A 22620-nucleotide genomic window follows, 5' to 3' on the forward strand; every position below is an offset into this window, starting at 1 on the left:
TGAGATAAACACTTGCATTATACCCATTATCCAAGCAATTTTTCACTCAGAACTTATCTAACTGTAGAAAAGGGTAATCTTTTAAGAGTCTCAAAGTGGTATCTCAAAAAGTTTGCTATTGCATGACATCCACAGAAGCTCAGAGAAACATTAAAGTTACAAGGTGTGTGGTAATGCTTGGTCACAGAAAGATCCCATGGTTACTAGCAAAGCTCCAGAAGGACGTAGCAGAATGTAAACATTAAAGATTTAAGTCCCAAGTTACTGGATTATCTAAGTCTCTTCAGGGGAGTCCTTTAGTTTTTCAATGTCTATGACAGTGCTTGATATATAGGATATGATCACAAATGTCTGTTGAGTGGGTGACAAAGGAATGCTTAACCTATGCAGAGCTTAGGGAGGATTCTTTACATCCAGGGCTATGTAACTCCAGCCTAACACTGGTAGACACCTAGTGCAGCTATTGGAGCAAATGCTGTCATAGAACTTTCTCTTCAACAGAAAATCATGTCTGTGTGTGTGTCTTATGGTATATGGAAGAAAAGCTTTGTGATTACAATGATCTAGCTTTTGAACATGGAGCTTCAGCTTAGTCATCTACAAGGTGGGATATAGATACATATGGGGTAGGAAGATATATTAAATAGTATAATAGGTCATCGTAGTTGGAAAAGCATCTAGTTTAAAGCCTAGTGCTGTCCTGAAGATTTTTCCATACACTATTTTAGACATTTGGGTAAAAATCAATGTATCTTTGTCATCTTGGTATAAAGGATATCAGGGGAAAAAAATGAACATTTCCTGAGCACTTGATATACATATGGATGTTATAAATATATTTCTCTTCTACTATTTACAATAACTCTGAGATAATAGTCTGTGTCATACATAGATCAGTTGAGCCTCAAAATGCTTAAATATCAGGGCGCCTGGGTGGCTCAGTGGGTTAAAGCCTCTGCCTTTGACTCAGGTATTGATCCCAGGGTCTTGGAATCGAGCCCCTCATTGGGCTCTCTGCTCAGCGGGGAGCCTGCTTCCTCCTCTCTCTTTGTCTGCCCCTCTGCCTACTTGTGATCTCTGTCTGTCAAATAAATAAATAAAATCTTTTAAAAATGCTTAAGTATCCATATCCAGCTAATAAATGAAGTCATCATTTTAGTCCATTGTGTCTGATTCCCCAGTCTATGATCTGTTCTCTATGTGATGCTGCTGCCCTACAGGTAGTGTAAATTGGGTGACAAGAGTTCAGAACTGTTAAATTTTTCTACTTTTGGCATTTAGTTGTTGTTGTTTAATCATTTGCTTGGTTTCAAAAACATCACATGTAGAAGAAGTCTGGGTGAACCGTGTACCTAATGTCTAGTAGCCTATGCAAATTAATTTTAAATCAGTTCTTGCCTTTAAAAAGTCAGGTAGCAGTAACATTCATAATTCACTAATATGGCTTTTCTCAGATTTTAGAAAATTTTTATTTTAGCATTTCTTTGAGTTATTAATGCAATTGAATTTCATTTTCTCTTGAAAGTTTACAGGTCTCTCTTTTTCCACAACAAAAAGAAATATCTTTTCATGTCTTAAGAATGAATGAAACAGGGAGAGGGTAGTTGGGTTATGGACATTGGGGAAGGTATGTGGTATGGTGAGTGCTATGAAGTGTATAAACCTGGCGATTCACAGACCTGTACCCCTGGGGCTAATAATATATTATATGTTAATAAAAAATAAAAATAAAAAAATAGAATAAATGAACCACCTATGGATAAATATACCATAATACACACACACAGATATGAACACACAATTATGGTAAGGAAGTAATGCTGCTTATTTTTATGACTTCATTTCTCTTGTAGATGAAATGACCCCATGTATATGTGAAGGATGTGTATATATATACATATATGAATATATAATATGTGTAGATGTAGGTTATATATGCACAATGTAGAGTATAGATATATACCTATCTATATGAGTATGTATACCCTATAAGCATTCCTAATAGAATTAATATGTAGCAAATCATTAGTTTTAAACTTCGATTTGTCTCATGAGTCTTCTATACCTCTTGTAGCTACCCAACATAGTGTTTTTCTTTCCATCCTGTTTCAAAATGTACACTGATGCCACTCGGAACAAATACTCAAGGGCACTTGCTGAGAAGTTGCTTTTATGTGACCGACTGTCATTTCACAACCTAGACCATCTAGGCTTTCACCCCAGGAAAATTCCTATATACAGCTACCTTTTAAGACCTGGGAAAACATTTCCCCCATCAGTGGAGGGTTACATAATGTACAGATCTCTATTTTTCAAAAGCACAGGTTTATCCACTTGTCATTACAACATCTATGTCAGCCTTATTATGCCAGTCTGCTGAGCTAGCCTCCCTGTTGTAAGCCTGTGGTGGTGATCCTTTGTATCCTGAGCTCGTAACCTCTCATTTCAGAGGCACTATTGGCTCTGTCACACAAGCTTAGGAGGAAAATTGCTAATTCTGACCTGTCGGGTTGGAACAACTCCTAAGTCTGAAAGGAAGGACGTGTGTGGGTAAAACTGGCATAGAATAGCTAGAAGGAGGTGGCTTCCATGTGCCCGCCATCCTGTAGTCCCTCACACCTCTGGATTCTGTACCAAATGGTTGCTAGTTGTCCAGGGTTCTAGTGTCGGGGAGGAAGGTAACAATGGTGTCATTCTAGAGGTGTGGTCTTCCAGGTTCCACTGCTACGACAAATGTCCCAGAGGCTGCCCAGAGCCATCATCACCATCAGTAACATACATTTACACTGAACAGTACCACTCTTTCTCTTTCTCTTATTCACTATCATCCCTAACAGGATTTTGACAACTGATTTTCCCATTAGATCATTAAGCCTGAGCTTTGACTTTACACTGACCTCAGGTTTATATGAACACTACCCCTTTATAGGTCATTGTATATTTTTCTAAATCTTCTTTTTGATTGCTCACAAATCAGAACAAATTAAAGTGGTCAACTTAGGAAGAGTTTGTTTTTGCAATTGCTTCTGTGAGAAAAAGAATGAGTTGGGAATGTTTGAGGCAAATGGAAGAGTAGAGAGTGGACTGCAGCAGATTCAACTCCTTTGCTGCAGGTGAGTGCGGGAGTGGGAAGTCTAGATCTCACCATCATCACACACACACAATTACATGTTTGTCTTCCCCATTATCATCACCAAACACAATTTATAAGCACTCTTGGTGCCTGGTTGGAATGAATGACCCAACATTCAGTTCAGTGTTGCTGAGAACTATTTTGGGGCCTGACAGTCTGCTGGCATCTTGCCCTTGGTCGGGTACAATGTGAGGTCAAGAGCCATGAACAAGCTCAAAGTACAAATGGAAGCTTCCTGATCTTTCTCCAATTATGCAAACCTAGAAAATGATAATATGTTATGACTTTTGGAAAAATGGAAAAAGATGCTCTCGGCTTGAGGCCACCAGTCCAGGAACTTTGGCAACTCCAGATCACATGTGATGGCCATAAGACCAAGGAAAGCAGTATCTTGGAACACCTGTGGCCCATCCATGGCACAGCAGTGCCCTACTATCCACCAGTTGAGAAGTGTTAATCTAAATCACTTATATTGGTGAACCACATGTGTACTTACTGACAAAATTCTAGGCTTATCATACTTGAAATACCCCCTAAATTAATGAATGCATTTAAATATTCAACAAATTGCTAAATTCCATTGCTTGTTTCTCCATGAGTTCTAGCAGTTCAATGGACCCTAAAGGTACATAGAGCCTGGAGGGAAAAGAGGAATCTGTCACAAAATATGTCAAGGTTTCATTACTACCAGATGTCTCTAAACCATGGACCCACTGTTTTCAGAGTATCTAGGAATTTGGTAGAAATGTTTCTGTTTAGTTACCTCCAATGAAATAAATCTCAGCCAAATTCCAAAAACAAATCCGACAGTCCCCTGGATATGGTGGCATTAGAGGAAGACACGGAAGAAAGTAGCTAAATAATGTTGTCCAGTGGGTTTTCAGAGTATTGTGACACTTAATAATTGCTTTAAATGGCCATAAAATAGTAGACTCAAGATCCACACTTTGAGAAAGTATTCTGAGATATTTATCAGGAGAACTCGAATATACTTGTCCCTCAAGGAACAAAACTGGAGGCACTTCCTCCTTGAAGTTTTGTTATGTTTTCCTAGAATCCCCTCTTCTCAAGAAAGCAACTTGTTCTCTCTTCAACCGCAGCTGTCATGTATCAGGTGGTAACTGCTTTTTCAGGGTATGGATGAACTCAAGATGCGGAGTCGCGTCTTATGGACTTCTGCACAATATCCCAATAAACTACCAAATGACAGATGATAAGGAGTATGACATTTGGAGAATATTTATCCTCTAGTATATGTATTTAATTCACTTCAGATGAGAACCTGGTATGTTGTAGGCTAGATAGTCTGTAACATTGCTTTCCCAAAGTTCATTTTATTGCGTCAGTTGTGGACAACTTGAAAAGGGTTTTTTGGAGAAACATTTTTATATGTGGTGGTGGGTAGGTTCCCACTCAAACTATAAAATTCAGTGTAACAGCGAATGTCACCACATCAGAAGACACATGTAACAAGCCTGAAATTTGGAGCTGGGGTGGGGGTGGGGACCCATAACGCAGAAACAGGGAAGGGGTCTGGCTTCTCCCATCTGTATGCAGTTGGCCCTTGGCAGTATTTTGGAAAAAGGAAATATATGAGACTCTCCCATTTATCTTAAACCATGATTTTGCCTCATCCTAGATCTGTCCTATTTCCTAAAATGCTGCACTTTAAAAATAGCCGCTTTAGCTTCAATCACAACACAGATTTTCTTACTGTACAAGATATCAAGCTTGTGTTCAGCATAAAACAAGCTGATCCAAATGAATCCCATAAAAATGAATGACTTATCTGTGAGATGTTTGCTCTGTTGAGTGGTGATTGAGGTTAATCCTCTAAACTCTTCTTGATTTTCCCAGATTTTGTCTGGCTTTGAGGATCCACAGTTTCTCTCAATGCTCTGTTATTTCATTCTGACTTTTCCTGGAAACAGAAATGCTGGTGCTGCCTCTTGCCTGAAAAGGAGTGACCCTCTGTGTCTCTCCTGGATCATTTATTTATAAATTGAGAATGTGCAAGTCTGGTACTGCCTGTGCTCAGGAAGGCTGACTAACATTCCCCACCCCCAAGGCACTGGAATACCCACTTCTCTAAACCTTCAGAAGGCAGCTCCTGCCACGCCCATGAACAGCCTGGGGGACAGGGGAGACACCCTGGGGTTTGGAGGCTTGAGCTAATGACACACAACCTCCTGGCTGTGGTTACTGGCTGCTTTGCCAAGGTTGTACAGCTGGTTGCCTGTGTGTTGGAAGATTCTGATGCCCCCTGCTGTAAATTGGGTTGCCAGGGAGAACAGTTCCAGTGGGTTTTAAAGAGACCACAATTTATCTTTTCTCAGAGGCATCCTTGTTCCTTTGCCTCTGGCAGGTCCAGCTCAGCTCAGGTTGTGGTTATGTAAGTGTTATATAGTGAGCCATCTGTCTTCCCGAGGGGCCAGGCTGCTTTACAAACAAGGCTATAGACAATGTTTGGCACTGTCATAGCTTGCATTTTTACTTCAGATTTGAACCTTCAGAATATTCTGTGCTATATTCACTCCCTTGCATGAGGCAAGCATTCCATGTATTTTTTTTTTTCCCTTTCATTTTTGCCTGGAGTGTTTGTTTACCATAGACATTATAATACCTCAGCCATTTCTTTAACTCTCTTAATCTCCTCAAATGAAGATTGTTTTTGCCTTCTATTCAATTGTTCTCTCTACAGCTGCTAGAAGTTCTTCAAATTTATGCTTTTATTAAATATTTAAACATGTATTTTCAGGGATGGAACATGTTCTCTTCTAAGAGCTGTGCCAACAGATTTAGCTCCTCTACCAATGGAGAGATGAATTTATGAAAGGCTGTGAAATGTCCCCAACTAGCCAGCAGTTAATGAAGATAGCCGAGGTTTCATATTCTTTTCAACTTCAGACTGGCTATTATTCCTAGAAGACCCTTGGTATCCAGCAGTATTCAGGGCTGGGAAATTGGAAGGTCAGCATCACAGAGGGAAAGCAAAATGGATAAATGCATGCTGATTTAAAGTAAAATGTGTACCCCCTGAAAGAAGATGGTTACGTTTAAATTCCTGCAACTAAGGCAAAAATCTGTTATTCAATGAACAAGACTCCTACAAGTAAACTTTGCAAATGAGATCATCTTTTAACAGTTGTGTGGAGCGATCCAACCCCTCCAAGTGCTTTCTGAGCACCTGCCATGTGCTCAGCCTGGTGGTGGAAAGAGGCTGCTTTCAGAAACAGCATAAAGAGGGGCCCCCGAGACTTTGCCAGAACAGTGAGGGCTGAACCCAGTCCTGACAGGGCATCAGAGCTTTTCTCCTGAATACTGCCCTTTCCCCATTCAGGACCCTCCAGGGTAAATGCTGCCATTTATTAAAAAGAGCACTGAAGAGAAGACAGATGCTTTGCTGCTGAACAAGTAAGAAATGCCACCAAGCCACCATTGTAAATGGTAAGGGAAAAAATGATCTTAAAAGAAACAAAAGCACTTATTTATTTTCAACCTTAAATGCAATCAGCATCAACTATATCCAAAGGCAAATCAAAGTAAGAGGTGATGTTGTCTTTGCATCCTTCCAGCTCCTACACCAGCCGCTTTCTTATCACCTAAGGCTTAGCTCTCTACCTGGGTTCACTCCCATAAATAGTTACCTGATACTCACTGCCAAATTTCCCTCAAGCTGCCTCCCCACCTAACTATCTGCCACCTGGCAGTACAATCTCTTAGTATCCTCTATTCCTCTCTGTGTTCCTCTCTTCTCATTTCCCACTGCTGGGTTTTCTTACCCAGACCACTCACCCCAATACACACATAACTCAAACCTGACATATAGTGCCTCTTTATAAGATGTGTAATCACTTACTTTGACCTAATTCCATCTCTGCCACTGACTAGTATATCATTTTTTCATACTATCTTCCATTCTAAATAGTTAATGTCTCAGTAACAACTATAAATCAATACTGCTTAGAATTCAAATACCTTCTGCCCCCCATCCCTCTGTTTTGCTTATTTCTTGTGTTTCAAAGCAGTCAGTTGCCTTTTTCTGGAAGAACCTAAAAAATCCTCCCCTTGATCAAAACTGCTACTCTACAGTGATGATTTCTCTTCCTGGAATAGCCTTTCTAGCTCTGTGCTTCTTGCTCTTGTGTGTGAACATCTCTCTCCAAAATTCTGAGAGTTTTATGTACCCATGTCTGCCCAGATCAGCACTGATGACTTTAGTCTTGCAAATCTTTAGGTTTGATACTAGGTGAATGATGTAATCGCTTGGCATCTTTTAAAAATAACAGAGTTATTTTTGTGCACAACATATGTTAAAACAAACTTAATCTCACACGTAGATATATATAAACAAATAACTTTCTTCACAGACCCTGATTAGTCTACTTGAAGAGACAAGACTAGCACACATGCATTAATTCTGGAACAATATAAGGGTGTTAAGCTAGGTGCTAAATCACATGAAACTGTCAATAAAAAACCAAGAAGTATAGGGAAGTTTGAGAAGGAAAAAGGCAGTAAGTGTCAGTAAATTAGGATTCATGGTCTTTGAGGACTAGAAGGATTTAATTAAGAGAAGGAAAAAGGCAAGGGTGTGCAGGGAAAGGCAAAATCAAATAGAGGCAAAAAAAAAAGTAGGGCTATATTTTGGGGGGAGCAGAGGACATTTGGAAAGTTGGCTGAAAAACACAGGGTAAGAAGTGGTGGATTACTTTTCATTATTTTTCATTGTTTTCATTAGTTTGAGTAAGTAGGGTGAGTCTCAGTTATGGTGGGCCTTAACGACCGGATATCATAACTTGAAATTTAGATGCTAAGACATAGCTACCAGGTGTTGAAAACATTATGAAAACCCAAGTCTAAAGAACCTGAATTCAGGGCCTGGAAACAGCTGAGAGGTTATTTTATTACACATTTGCCGATAATGAAGTTCTTGTGTGATGATTTTTTTTTTTTTAATCAAAGACTAAGGAACATTTTCCCTTCTATAATTCCTCTTTATTGATATTAAACTAAGAGTTTAGATATGATTGGAATACTTTTTTTAAAAGGAAATAGGTGGTCAGTTTACACAGGTACAATGTGTTTGCCATGTTTCAAGTACTTTAGACACAGAAGGATTTAGGATGAAGGTGGGTTAGTGTTACCACTTCGCTATATGGTGTCGTAAACCAATGATTACTAAAATTCTGCTTCCTTCTCTTGATGTTCCCTCTCCCAATATTTCTTATTGAAATGAAATGAGTGTTGTGTGCCAGTCTCAGCCTATTAATAACCAATATTGTGGCTGGACCAGCCCTTGTGGATCTTATTATCATTGCAAGAAGCCCTTTGGCAGTAACGATCAGGAAACTTTGAAAATAAAGATTTACTTCTTACAGAACCTGAAAATTACACAGCACACCTGGGGCCACACTGCAAGGTCTCAGGTAGAAAGAAAGACAGAGAAGTGCATGGGGCTGAGGTTGAGGGTGGGTGCCTAGGGATTCCCAGACTCACTCTTTACTGATGAATTTAAAACACCAGATTGAAAATTTAAAGCAAAGGAGGAAAAAAGTGACCTTAATAGACCTTCATTGAAATCAACCTGCATCTCTAAACCAAAGGAACCTCAGTGTAGGGAGACAACCTATTCTTTATCTAGACTTATGGCTGGCCACGTGTTTATTGGAGATAGACATCAATGAAGTGGATGTCACTTTGAAGACGATGCTTCATCAATCAAAGCTTAAGTCAGGTACTTGCATAACAAAAAAGAATTTTCAAGTCAGGGCTCACACTACAATTTACACCATGATGCCAAGGCATCAGAGTCAAAGGTGAGGACATTGACTGCCTTGTAGCTGGTATGCTAAAAGTCAGGGGTAGGGCACATTGTAACCCAGAAAGTGCACATCTAAATGGGATTATAGTAGCAAGTCCCATAATAATTATACAGGCAATAATCTGAAGTCCAATCTGTAGCTACTGTCCCCAGCTTGAAAGTGTTCAGCCATGAAAACAGGTCAGTGATTTTGTGGGCTGGCCCTGGGAATCTGTTCAAAGATTTGGGTAATGTGAAATATTTTAACATCTTTGGCCATCGGGTATAAGGAAGTTTGAATCAGTCCTGAGTTGATAGTTTATTCTATACCTCATCAAACTAGTCTCTTAGTCCTGTGAATAGGTCAGTTCCATTGAAGGGTTGTCTTATTTCAGGAAACAGTGATGCAGGTGGGCCTCCAAAATTAAGCCTACATGATGCAAGTATTTGCCTCAGGTATTTAATAAGAGGTATTTCTATGGAAACAAAAGGAAAAAAAACCCCCACAAAGCTTAATGATTGGAGCAGATTATAATCCCAGCTTCTGGGTTCTGAAGACAGTCAGAATATCTCTAAATGTCAGCCTCAGAGTACCTTCAGATGGGTTAAGGGTAGACTGTGACAATCTGATAAGACTTTCCTCATTTGCGCTGTGGATGTCTCTAGTGGTTTTTTTGTTATCTTTTGTTTTTTTCTTTTTTGTTTTGTTTTTTTGAGTGGTCTGCACAGCAAGAGGCATAAAGATTTTCTATACATGAGCTATTGTGGTGATTTCTCCAAAGTTTATATAAAGTTGTCCACTTCAGCTTTCATGGCTTTGGGAAAGAGGAGTTTTAGTTCTTAATGACTCCAGGTCATAAGGATGGGAAAAAAATTGGGAACCTTAGTTTGGAAAGTTGTAGCAAGATATTGGAGGAAATGAAAAAAGTCTAGTCCAATTTACAGTTAGAAAACAAAATCTTACAAAACAACACACAAAAGCAGAATCTAATATTCTCAAATGTATATTATAGTTTCTATTGAAAAATAACTTTTTCTCTTCATAATCACACCCATTTCTATTAAAGATTCCCATAGTAAGACTGATTTGCTTGCAAATTAAGTCTAGTTTCTATAACCTTGGCCTGATTATCTACATAAATGCAGTAAGAATAGTGATTGACTATATAGGTTTTTTAGGTCTACTTTGTGGGAATCTTTCATAAGGAATCTCAGATTGAGCTATTTTTAGATTTTATTTATTTTTTATAGAGAAAGATAACACAAACAGGGGGAGCAGCAGGCAGAGGGAGAGGGAGAAACAGGCTCCCCTCTGAGCAGGGAGTCTGATGCAGGACTTGATCCCAAAACCTGAGATCAGGACCCGAGTTGAAGGCAGACAATTAACCAACTGAGCCAACTAGGCATCAGACTGAAATTTTAAAAGTCTTTCCAGGCTGGGAAGCCAAGCCAAGGTCTTACCATCGATCTTACCTACAATACCTATAGATTTGGTTGACCTCTTCTCTTTTTAAGGTCCCCCAAGATATTCTGAACTTTGGCCCAGGAATCTGCCAGAAAGTGAGCTTCCTTACTCACCTGGTAAGGTGACCAGGAACCCTGTAAGCAAGGTAACAGGTTGACTTTTCAAAGGGGCTTTATTAATCCATAAAGTGAAATTTAATTTTCTTGAAGTTGTCCAGTTTTTTTCAAGCCTATGCATACTCTCTCAAATTTGACATTCCAGCCAATTGTGTGCTTGTGTTACAGGGAGAACAGATTCTTATCAAACTTATGCAAATAACTACATTGCCATGAAAATAAAAATACTCACTAAGAGTTTCTGAATTCTGAAGGGATCTGGTAGGGAGGAAAAGATAAATGTTTCTTCTCCGTTAGCAAAGGTACATCTTACCCAATTGCTGATAGCTTGAGAGAAAAGAGAAAAAGGTTTCCTTAAATCTGGAAAAGCAAAACATAAAAGAACCAACAATATTTCAAAAAAGCCATAAAAATTATAGTTATCTTCATCAGGTCATTCAGTCTTATGTAATTAATTCTTGATCTTTATCTTTTGTTAGCAATGTTATGAACCCAATTTTTTCTTAGAGCTCCATAAACTATTCCCAACTCAGTGGCATGATCGGAGAATTATCAGAAACATGTTCTTGGGGCACCTGGATGGATCCGTCGTTAATCATCTATCTTCGTCTCTGGTCCTGATTCCAGGACCCTGGGATGGAGCCCCACATCTGGCTCCCTGCTTGGCAGGAAGCTTGCTTCTCCCTCTCCCACTCCTCATGCTTGTGTTCCCTCTCTTGCTCTCTCTGTCGAATAAATAAATTAAATCTTTAAAAAAAGAGAAATGTGTTCTTGTCAGAGTCCTTTCCATGAATCTCCCTGAAAATGAAACACTTTTGTAAAAGCACAGGGTAAAACAATAGCTGCAAATGCCAAAGGATGTAAAGATGTCCATAGCTAAAGATCTGATGAGAGTTTGTTATAACGCAATTAAGAAGGAAGTTTTATTATTGCTGTGACATACAGTGTTTTAAGATGATAACTGGAATTATGACAGATAACATTTCATTTCAGATTTTTAAGAATTTCACATAATTTCTGGAACACTTACATTAATGACCCATATGCACACCAGGATATGCATAAAAAAGGCTTAGCATTATTTATTTGACAATGCTATGAAATTTAACATATCAAATAAGCCTAATTAGTTTAATGTCTCTCTTTTGGTAAGGAGAGAGAAAAACTCTTTTGAAATGTCCCAGTGACCCTTTGGAAAATACCAAGTTATTTCCAGGTCAAAAAGATTCACTTAAGTTTTGATTTGAGCAAGTTTGTCAAAAGTATTACAAGGTTTTGGACACTTGACTAACTGGGATCACAGTTCATTATGAAACAATACTTATCTACTTAACCAAAGTGACAAAAATTTTAAAGACAAAACAGCAAGTTACATAGTGTGAGCAAAACTTAGCTATTTTAATTTTCTTAAGTAATCAAATACCTGATTAAGACAACATGATACACAGGAGATTATTTTGATAGAACACCAAAATCTTTGCTTTCTGTTCAGATTACTTTAAAAGTAAAGAAACACAAAAACTCAACAGGAGCAGACCAATGTTCCAAGAAAGCTTTGTTCTTTTTTTTTTCTTTTACTTATTTTCAGCATAACAGTAGTCATTATTTTTGCACCACACCCAGTGCTCCATGCAATCTGTGCCCTCTCTAATACCCACCACCTGGTTCCCCCAACCTCCCAACCCCCCCCCCAACTTCAAACCCCTCAGATTGTTTTTCAGAGTCCATAATCTCTCATGGTTCATCTCCCCCTCCAATTTCCCTCAACTCCCTTCTCCTCTCCATCTCCCCTTGTCCTTCATGATATTTGTTATGCTCCACAAATAAGTGAAACCATATGATAATTGACTCTCTCTGCTTGACTTATTTCACTCAGCATAATCTCTTCCAGTCCCATCCATGTTGCTACAAAAGTTGAGTATTCATCCTTTCTGATGGAGGCATAATACTCCATAGTGTATATGGACCACATCTTCCTTATCCATTTGTCCGTTGAAGGGCATCTTGGTTCTTTCCACAGTTTGGTGACCGTGGCCATCGCTGCTATAAACATTGGGGTACAAAGGCAAAAGAAACAAAAGCCAAAATAAACTTTTGGGACTTCATCAAAATCAAAAGCTTCTGCACAGCAAAGGAAACAGTCAAGAAAACAAAGAGGAATGGGAGAATGGGATGAAGGGAATGGGAGAAGATATTTGCAAATGACAGTACAGACAAAAGGTTGATATCCAGGATCTATCAAGAACTCCTCAAACTCAACACACACAAAACAGATAATCATATCAAAAAATGGGCAGAAGATATGAACAGACACTTCTCCAATGAAGACATACAAATGGCTATCAGACACATGAAAAAATGTTCATCATCACTAGCCATCAGGGAGATTCAAAAATTTTTAAAAAATATTTTATTTATTCATTTGACAGAGGGAGAGAGATGACAAGTAGGCAGAGAGGCAGGCAGAGAGAGGAGGGGAAACAGGCTCCCCACCGAACAGAGAGCCCGATGTGATGTGGGGCTCCATCTCAGGACCCTGGAATCATGACCTGAGATGAAGGAAGAGGCTTTAACCCACTGAGTCATCCAGGTGCCCTGAAAACTGTTCTTTTAGCAGAGGAAAGAAAATTGCAAGCATACTATTGATACTAAAGCTTATTTAAAAAGAAAAAACACCATTATAATAATTCTTTTTGGCCAACTTGACCCACAAAAAGTGAAATTCTCGTTCCTGCTCTTTCTTCCCAACTTTCTATACTATTTTGTCTTTTATTTTCTTCTTTCTTATTCTGAAATAACTAGCTTTTCTTTTACTTTTTTAGGAAAAAATTACTTTTTTTTTCTTTAACAAAAATGCATTTCCATACCTCATACCTTCTCTTAGCCAAAAATACATCCTAGTTTTCTTGCATACTGAGTTGTCCCCTTATTATTTCTAGTAGCTTTAATAACACATATTAATCTGAATTCTTAACCCTTAGAAATCCCAGTTTCTGGGTGAAACCTCAAAACTGAAAAACAATTATAAGCTGTTATACCAGTATTCTTTACATTGGCAAATTTATGAATACATTTCATAATGTCTAGAAGCATACATTTCCTCACAGCACTAATTTTCAATGTGGCACCGCCATGTTTATTAACAGATCCAAGTATCAATTCAATTCCTCTGTAATAAGAGGTTAAAAATAGTTAAATTTAAACTTAACTGTTGAGAAATTGTTTTTATATTTAATCTAATTTAGAAATGATCTAGACATGCAAGGAATTCCCACTGTTTAAATTAACTTAGCAAAATTCTAAAGTTTCAAGTTGCCAAAGATATTTGAGAAACTATTTTGAAGGGGATACAGCATAACATATAATTATTATTGAAAAGTTTACCCAAACTTTTACTCCACTTATATCTATGTAAATCATCTGGCTTCCCAAAATGATATTTTGACTACCAATGAAACTTGATTACATAGTAGCCAAAGTCAGTTGTCATTCTAAGCTATTTTTCTTTTTGACAATATTCATAATAGAGAGAATATGAATTTATTTGACTAGTAAACACAGGTAGAATTAAAGTTGTTTATCTGCATTATATTTATTGCTCATAACTCTGAAGACATGCCTATTTTAATTAAGACGTATTTAAACTAGATTTTAAACTAGATTTTATTTACCAAAGATTATCTCAGATGATGTAAACTTGAAAAATATTTGGGTTAGTGTCTATATTTCTGAGTTTTAGGAATACTTAATTCATTAGCACCCATTATTAAGCCAATTAAATAGAGCTCTTTCACAGATTAACTTTGGCAATACTATCTGGAAGTGGAGGGGGGAAAACACATATGCCTAACATAAATCCATAGACATTCATAAACATACGGCAAACACAGAGACCCCATAGCTTCCATTCCAAAATGTTAGCCACAAATGACAGTTACAAATGACAATTGAACCCAAATTGCCAGATAAAACAAGTTAAGTTTATCTATTCCTATGGTTAAAGCATTTTACTAATGTTTGTGGGGAAGACTTTCAAGATTTGTATTTGTCCTTGATTAGCAAGCTTATGGAAGCTGTGGACTAGGTTTTACGCAAGGAAGCTTTTATAACATTTTGTGTATATATATATATTTTGAGTATAGTTCACCTATAACATTACATTAATTTCAGGTGTACAATACAGTGATTCAACTTTATACCTTAAGCTATGCTCACCAGGAGTGCAGCATTTCGTATTTTAAAAGGCCTTTCCTCTTCCTCCCCCACTGCCCCCTTTTTCTTTCAGTCTCAAGTGATTATGGGCAGGGCTTTATTTACTTTCTAATGTGTTTGTATTTCAGAGACATGGCAAGATTTACATCTTCACGGGACAGAGAAAGAACGTGAGCCTTCTCCTAGGAGTTTCATTGTCTTTCGGATGGTTTCCATAGTCCTGATAAAATGTAGTTACACTGTCTTGTACTTAGGGAGAGCACCCTATAAAACTAATTCTTGGACTCAAGGTCAAATGGGACCTCCTCAGGCTTGGAAATGAAGAGGGGGTCATTTGGGTTACTGTGGTCATGGAAATGATGAATCCATGGGACTGTGTCAATTTTGTGCAGTAGGAGATGGGCTTCATCTTAATGTTTTCTGTTCCCTGTAAGCCTTAGCAATGATCACTGTGATAGAGGAATGGGCACAGTACCAGGCAATAAATACCCAAGTGAGGAGAGGGAAGACCCTGGTATGAATATGGATAGCTCTAGAGGCCTTTGCCTTCCCATTTCACTCTTCCTTTTCACTAGAACCCTCAATAACCCTGTCAGATTTTCCCTTGGTGGCAGGTTCATTCCTTGTGAAGTGTACTTCTAGTTTTACCCTATTTAAGGAAACAAGCACATAGCCCAGTTGGATCTTTAACAAAATTATAGATTTTAGTGTCTTTAGACACTAAAACCCAATTGATGGGTTTTGGCAGCTGTGAATAACAACTCAGAGCCTGTTCCAGACAAAGGAGAAAACCCACATTAGTCAATTAGTTCCCCCTCTCTTCTTCCTGCTGTGTAAAATCTGTAAGAAAGGTTTGAATTTCAGGTGAGGTATAGCTTTTGATCTTAATTTCTATTTCTTATTTTTATTCTGTTACCTCAATGTTACATGTCATTACTAGAAAATTTTGGATGACCTTCCTCATTGTGAACACTCTTTATAGGTAGCTGTTTTCTTTTCTAGGGTGTCCCAAGAGACTGCTCTGGGATTGACATCCATCTCCATCAGTTCGATATGCATAGAGTCTTTGGGAAAATACCCTAGGCCTCAGGAATGTGATACCAGCCTCAGGGCATGCTGGTGTGCATGGCACTGAGTAACACCCAGGAAAGCAGTCATGGGGTTTTGCATTTATCAAAGAGCCTGCATACTTCCTCTGTTTCTAGACCAGATGTTCAAGAATTTGTATTTGTCCATTAATCTTTAAGCAAAATCACTCCAGAGATTGGGTCCATAATATCCCAGCTGGTGAGAGGGCAAAGAATGAGAGTAGTAAGTGAAGGTGGTGACACAGAGACCACAGGCTTCTGTGGTATTTTCCCTTTGGTGATGCTAATAGTTTCCAGTTGCAAGACTAGGTTAGGATATGTAGTCTTAGTGTCACTGACTAGCTCAGTGATCACAGGTGGCATTCTCCCATCCTCTTTTTTTTTTTTTTTTAAGATTTTTATTTATTTATTTGACAGATCACAAGTAGGCAGAGAGGCAGGCAGAGAGAGAGAGGAGGAAGCAGGCTCCCCACTGAGCAGAGAGCCCCATGTGGGGCTGGATCCCAGAACCCTGGGATCATGACCTGAGCCGAAGGCAGAGGCTTTAACCCACTGAGCGACCCAGGCACCCCTCTCCCATCCTCTTTACCCATGGAAATCTTTTCTGTGGGCCTTTAGCCCAGAGTCTGTCCTTGGGTATTGACCATAGCCTTGCAATTAAATCCTCTCTCCTTAGTCATCCTTGGCCTTGCAGTGTGGAGGACCCTTGTGTTTATTAAGTCAATTAGTTAATTAGGGACTTTATAATTATTAGTCTAATCATCTTGTTAGACCATGTGGCCTTGATTGTACTACTCTGGGGAGATTGTTGGATTATTATGGCACCTTTTGTGTTGGATACCACAGGAACACAGAACAGAGGCAGTATGCAAAAGCATATAATTGTAGGGTAGATTCACAGCAAGTAGGGCTCCTATCCCAGATGGTGTTACCCACCTGAGTTAGGTGGTTAGTAAGCAAGTTGCAGGTAGAGGGCATTCTTTTAAATCCAGGCTTTTTTTTTTTTTTTAATTTTTTCAATTTATTTATTTTCAGAAAAACAGTATTCATTATTTTTTCACCACACCCAGTGCTCCATGCAATCCATGCCCTCTATAATACCCACCACCTGGTACCCCAACCTCCAACCCCCCCGCCACTTCAAACCCCTCAGATTGTTTTTCAGAGTCCATAGTCTCTCGTGATTCACCTCCCCTTCCAATTTACCCCAACTCCCTTCTCCTCTCTAACACCCCTTGTCCTCCATGATATTTGTTATGCTCCACAAATAAGTGAAACCATATGATAATTGACTCTCTCTGCTTGACTTATTTCACTCAGCATAATCTCTTCCAGTCCTGTCCATGTTGCTACAAAAGTTGGGTATTCATCCTTTCTGATGGAGGCATAATACTCCATAGTGTATATAGACCACATCTTCCTTATCCATTTGTCCGTTGAAGGGCATCTTGGTTCTTTCCATAGTTTGGCAACTGTGGCCATTGCTACTATAAACATTGGGGTACAGATGGCCCTTCTTTTCACGACATCTGTATCCTTGGGGTAAATACCCAGGAGTGCAATTGCAGGATCATAGGGAAGCTCTATTTTTAATTTCTTGAGGAATCTCCACACTGTTCTCCAAAGAGGCTGCACCAACTTGCATTCCCACCAACAGTGTAAGAGGGTTCCCCTTTCTCCACATCCTCTCCAACACATGTTGTTTCCTGTTTTGTTAATTTTGGCCATTCTAACTGGTGTAAAGTGATATCTCAATGTGGTTTTAATTTGAATCTCCCTGAAGGCTAATGATGATGAACATTTTTCATGTGTCTGATAGCCATTTGTATGTCTTGATTAGAGAGTGTCTGTTCATATCTTCTGCCCATTTTTTGATATGTTTGCCTGTTTCATGTGTGTTGAGTTTGAGGAGTTCATTATAGATCCTGGATATCAACCTTTTGTCTGTACTGTCATTTGCAAATATCTTCTCCCATTGAGGGTTGCCTCTTTGTTCTTTTGACTATTTCCTTTGCTGTGCAGAAGCTTTTGATTTTGATGAAGTCCCAAAAGTTTATTTTCGCTTTTGTTTCCTTTGCCTTTGGAGTTTGACCCCAGGTGTGCTATGTAATTTAAAATGCCTGCCTGGAAGAGATTATGCTGAGTGAAATCAGTCAAGCAGAGAGAGTCAATTATCATATGGTTTCACTCATTTGTGGAGCATAACCAATAGCATGGAGGACAAGGGGCGTTAGAGAGTAGTAGGGAATTTGGGTAAATTGGAAGGGGAGGTGAACCATGAGAGACTATGGACTCTGAAAAACAATCTGAGGGGTTTGAAGTGGCGGGGGGGTGGGAGGTTGAGGTACCAGGTGGTGGGTATTGTGGAGGGCACAGCTTGCATGGAGCACTGGGTGTGGTGAAAAAATAATGAATACTGTTTTTCTGAAAATAAATAAATTGGGGAAAAAAATGCAAAAAAAAAAAAAATGCCTGCCTAAATCCAGGCATTTTAAATTACATAGCACCCCTGGGGTCAAACAGTGAGTTTGAGGGTAGAAAAAAAGAGAAAGAGAGGGAAAGTGAGTGTGGGGCTGGGGTTCTGCTTTTATTGGGGTCAAGGGTGGGACCTACGACTTATGGGTTTACTCTTTATTGGTGAATTTAAAGTATAGTTGTAGGAATTTAAAGCAGAAAAGAAAAGAACAAGTGACTAAGTGATCAGTTATTGAAATTGCCAACATCTCTAAACCAAAGGGAATAGCCTTGTGGGAAAGTGGCCTGATTGTCTAGTTGTGAGGCTGTCCAAGTGTTTATTTGAGATGGCCATCCTTGAAATAGATACCTCTTTGAAATGGATGCTGCACAATCAAAGCTTAAGTCAGGCACTTGCATTACAAAACAGAGAAAAAAAAAAAAACTGTCAGTGCTTATAGGACAACGAGCCAACATTACAAAGTAGCTGAGAGAAGTAAAATAAAATTGCAGAATGACTTAAGAAAAAACATTGTCAAAAATACAACTCTTCAGAATATGTGAGGAGATATAAAACCTTAATAATTATTTATTTAAATCATTTTATTTTATCAATATGTCACATGCAATATCACAATTCAGCTGGCAGCTGGTATTTATTTTGGAAAGATTCTGGAATTCTATTCCTGAAAATCAGCTTTCATAATGGCATTCTTGCTCATTGCCTCTTAAAAACGGTACAGTCTTATTATATCATAGCTGTTTCAGCAATAATATGAGAGATGCTTTGAAGAAATTTTCATTGATTATAAGAATATAAGGACCAGTAATCAATTAGATATATGGATGAAAGATAGGAATATGAAAAAGGCAACACATCTTAGATGACCAATCATTGGAGATTTCAACGAGAACAAAAGAAAGTTGCAGAGAGAAATTATATTGTGAGTAATGGATTTAATTTTGATTACACTAAATTAGCGGCAGTGTAAGGAAACCCAAGGAAAAGGGCTCAGGAGGCACATTCATGACCATGAAAAGACCATTCTTGATTTGTGACTTACTTTGTTCCTGTGTGTGGCAGGATCTCTCCTTCCATGCAGGGTTGTTCTTATAAACTAAGTCATGGATACTCTATTTACTTGAATAATGAATGTTGATAGATATTTCTGAACCAGCCACTAGGACATATATCTGTATTTATTCACTTATTTGTCTGTTTATAAGAAAATATACCCATATAAACTAATTGGCTAACTTATTAGCTCTATCTTGTGTATTTGTCAATAGAAAATATAAATGAAGTCAGCTTTTTCAGAACTACTCAGGGAAACAGCAAGTTTTCTACTATATAATTTAAAAGTCTTGATTAGGGATAGGGATTGTATTAATATAAAGTAGAAGACTTATTCACTAAAAACATTCATGGATCAGGTGAAGAATATCAAGGAGAAGACCAGTAAGCAAGTGACAGGTTGCCGGAGTACCCACTGAGGGTCTTCAATTTGATTTAACTGTTATTGAAGGAAACCAATGATCTGAGATGGGCCATTGCAAAAAAAATATTGAAGCTTTTAGAATTTTAAGAGACTAGAATGTGAAAATGTGGAAGAAATCAAGTATAAGATGTTTGGGGATCCCTATTCTTTAAACAGTGAGGGACAAGGGTAGCAAGGAGGGTTTAGGGTTAACCTTCTCTTAAAAGGTAACTGTCAGTGTATTTGTGTAAGGAGAGAAGAATGTCAGAAATCTGGACTAGAGAACATTTGATCTAGTGGAGAGGAAATATTAGATTGAATGTCAATATGAGAAGACTGAGGTTTATGTATGTTGAAATAAGAAATGCTGAACTGATGAACTTAAGTTTGGCATTATGCATAAGTGGGTTTAGGACCTTGACTCCTAGGAGTTGACTCCTACTCCTAGGAGTTGACTCCTACCCATTCAAGAAATAATTGAAATATTTAAAATTTAGCCTCAGCTATTCTAGAAAAATATACAAAAGTTTATTATTAATTTAAATATTTTAAATTAAAGGAATCAAAACATATGTCTTAGTAACTATGATGTAGAGTAGGGAAACCAATGATTAAGATCCCCATGTCTGAATGAAGGGAAGCAGAATACTGGACAATAGCACTCTATCATAGAAAACTACCTTCTAATTTCCTCTTTCTAAAACTAATTTGCTCAAAATAACTTAGTTATTAAAAGTGGGACCTAAACCCAGATGATCTGATTCTGAAACAATAATATCAGTTTTGGGTCTCTTGCTTCCACTTTGCTCCCATCTGTAGATTGCATTGAAGCAATCTGCATCTGAACTACTTTGCCATCATTTTATCTCCTTTCCAAGTGGAAACTTGAACAGTTTAATATTCCCTTCATATATCTGTTTATGTTACTCAGATCAGCTATAGATGTTCAAATTTATAGCTTCAAATTCAATGATTCAATGATTCAATAAAATATCAATAAATTAATAATTGATCTTCTAATCTTCTTAGAAGTAATGCTAATCAGACAGATAAACAAGTTTTATTCCAAGTTCCCAAGGCTAAAAGAAAATTCAAGAATAGCCTTAAAAGGAACATAGCAGAGGGGTGCCTGGGTGGCTCAGTCAGTTGGGTGTCCAACTCTTGATTTTGGCTCAGGTCATGATCTTGGGATCTTGGAGTTGAGTCCCAATTGGCCTCTGTACTCAGTGCAGGGTTCTCTTGTCCCCTGCTTCTGCTCCCCCACCCAACTTGCACATGCTCTATTTCTAAAATAAAAAATAAAATCTTTAGAAAAGAGGGGAGGTGCAACAGCTAGCCCTGGAGTTCTCAGGTAGGCAACAAGAAATACCATAAGAGTTGGCCACACCCTCTGCCTGCCTCTCTGCCTACTTGTGATCTCTTTCTGTCTATCAAATAAATAATCTATTAAAAAATCATTTTAAAAAGGGGCGCCTGGGTGGCTCAGTGGTTTAAGCCTCTGCCTTCAGCTCAGGTCATGATCTCAGGGTCCTGGGATTGAGCCCCACGTCGGGCTCTCTGCTCAGCAGGGAGCCTGCTTCCCCCTCTCTCTCTGCCTGCCTCTCTGCCTACTTGTGATCTCTGTCTATCAAATAAGTAAATAAAAAATCTATAAAAAAATCATTTTAAGAGTTGGCCACACCTTTTTTCCCCCTTCTACATGCATGGGTAATTATCAAGTTTTTATCTCTTAAGTGACTAATGAACTTTGTTGTCAATGAATGGTATATCCTTCATTCAATATTCTGGAAAGGTGTAGGTAAGGGAATGGGCTCCGATTATGGTAATATTTTGGTGCTCTCCTAGTCAGAAACAGAGATTTCATTGAATTGGCTATTGGATTGAGGTTTCTAAGGAAGTTAGTGGGATTAAGCAGAAACAATTACAAAGCTCCCAGGCATGATACCACTACACTAAGGGACAAAGAGACCAAAGAGCTAATAGAACCTAAAGAAAGTGCAGTGGTTAGTTGTAAATAAGCTCTGTCAGACAGGAACTACAGCTTTCAGTGAACAAACAAGAAGGAAAAGAAAAAAACTTACACACGCTTAGTAATGATTCAGCAGGGCTAGGTTTAGGGAAAGATACCCAACCTGATATCACTTTCCTTCCTCACTCCTATCTCCAGCCAGTGCAACACTGCTAACACACATGGGAAGCCAGGTGACCAGAGAGCCTTTGATACAGACATGGAGGTTGTTCTCCCGGGGCATCAGGAGCAGCTAAGGGGAGTGCATCTGAGGGGCAGGCAATGCCCAGTGCAGATGATGATAGTGAGTAAGGTTAAGGCAAATTGACTTTTTTGTGGACCAGTGCTGGTTTTATCTGTCAAGTATTTGATAATGATTCTCTAAATCAGTGGCTCTTGGTAGCAGAGATCTGTTGTTAATAACACCCTTGGAGTCAAGGAGTAAACATCACTGTCTGAATCTGGAGTCTGAGCTGGGACGGTTCAAACCATGGCTTATCTGTTAATAACCCTGGGCCAAAGCAGATGGGGCACTCGTAAAAGAATCCAGCAGGATGTCAATGGCTTTCGCTTTCCTAGAGAAACAACCACAAGTGTGAAGTAGATGAAATTAGCAAAGAAGAGGTTATTTCATGGTCAAGCTTCTTCTAGGGTATTAGAAACAGGAGCCAATGCAAAAGTTTTTGCAAATGAGTTGGCAATGTTTCTTTAAAAGCCAATTAAAGGAACCTCAGGTTGAAAATGACTGTGAACAATGTTTTTCTCATTTCAAATTGGGGGTTTGAGGTTCATTTGTGAGAAATCAATGTAACCACATTTATCCTTGTACTGAAAAAATGTATAATATAGTTACAGTGCAAATG

This window comes from Neovison vison, chromosome 1 (assembly GCF_020171115.1).
Source record: "Neovison vison isolate M4711 chromosome 1, ASM_NN_V1, whole genome shotgun sequence".
Classification (NCBI taxonomy): Eukaryota; Metazoa; Chordata; class Mammalia; order Carnivora; family Mustelidae; genus Neogale; species Neogale vison.